This window comes from Nanorana parkeri, unplaced genomic scaffold (genome assembly GCF_000935625.1).
Source record: "Nanorana parkeri isolate BGI_ZX_2015 unplaced genomic scaffold, ASM93562v1 scaffold1644, whole genome shotgun sequence".
Lineage (NCBI taxonomy): Eukaryota > Metazoa > Chordata > Amphibia > Anura > Dicroglossidae > Nanorana > Nanorana parkeri.
Window position 1 is genome coordinate 161638 of NW_017307912.1, and position 782 is coordinate 162419.

The 782-nt window shown below is 56.6% G+C and overlaps 1 protein-coding gene across 1 annotated transcript in view; it reads right to left on the minus strand.

Annotated features, from left to right (window-relative positions):
• Positions 1-275, minus strand: part of MBD2 (methyl-CpG binding domain protein 2) — a 77363-nt gene extending 77088 nt beyond the window's left edge. Inside the window, exon 1 of the mRNA XM_018570973.1 lies at positions 270-275. The gene's annotated coding sequence lies outside the window, so the exon portion shown is untranslated. The remainder of the gene's footprint in view (positions 1-269) is intronic.
• Between the last annotated feature and the right edge of the window lie 507 nt (positions 276-782).

The following is a 782-nucleotide window of genomic DNA, read 5'->3' on the forward strand; positions in this document are numbered from 1 at the left end:
AGCAGTGACAGGATCGAGAGGTGAGCGAACCCGGTATGTGTTCGCTCACCTCCCGATCTACTGAGCCAACCTGTGACAGTCTCATTGTCACAGGTCGGCTAGAACTATGAGGTGAGTGAAAAGCACTCCTCATACTTCTCCTTTAAGAGCATCATGGGCCTGGTGCTGTCAGATGGGTAGCAGCAGAGGCGGCTCTCTAATTAGGTGTCCATTTGCTCCGTGCTACGGCCCTGCGAGGCCCCAACAAACTCCTGCCTAATATACCTGACTAGAGAGCTCCCAGTGCCTTTGCCTGATTGTGTTCAGCCCGGCCAGCTTGGATTGCCATCGGACATGCCGAGGCGATCTGGGCCTGCCGGGCCTATTTTCAGTGCTGGGTCTGGAGCTGGCGCTCCGGTAAGCCTATGTTAATTCGGCCCTACCCACAGGAAATCAGTAAGTAGACAGAAGGATGGAATCCTTCACACAGACCCTTCCCTAAATTGAAGCAGCCTGAGGTGGTTCTCTCAGGCGGCATCTCATTGGGTCACATGGAAAGTGGCAGGTGGGCCTGCTGGGCCCTTCATTTCTGGCCAGAGTGTTCCAGGTTGCCAAGTGCTCGTAGCAACCTGTGCCGCTCTGGCAGGCATCCTGCCCAGCTCACTGACTGGGCATCCCGCCCAGCTACCAGCAATCAGTGATATCAGTGAGCTGGGTGGGCCACCAGACAGAGCTAGAGCCAGAGGTGCTATCCACCACCAGCACCGCCCCCTGGTAACGTGCACCGACGCCATCACACCACA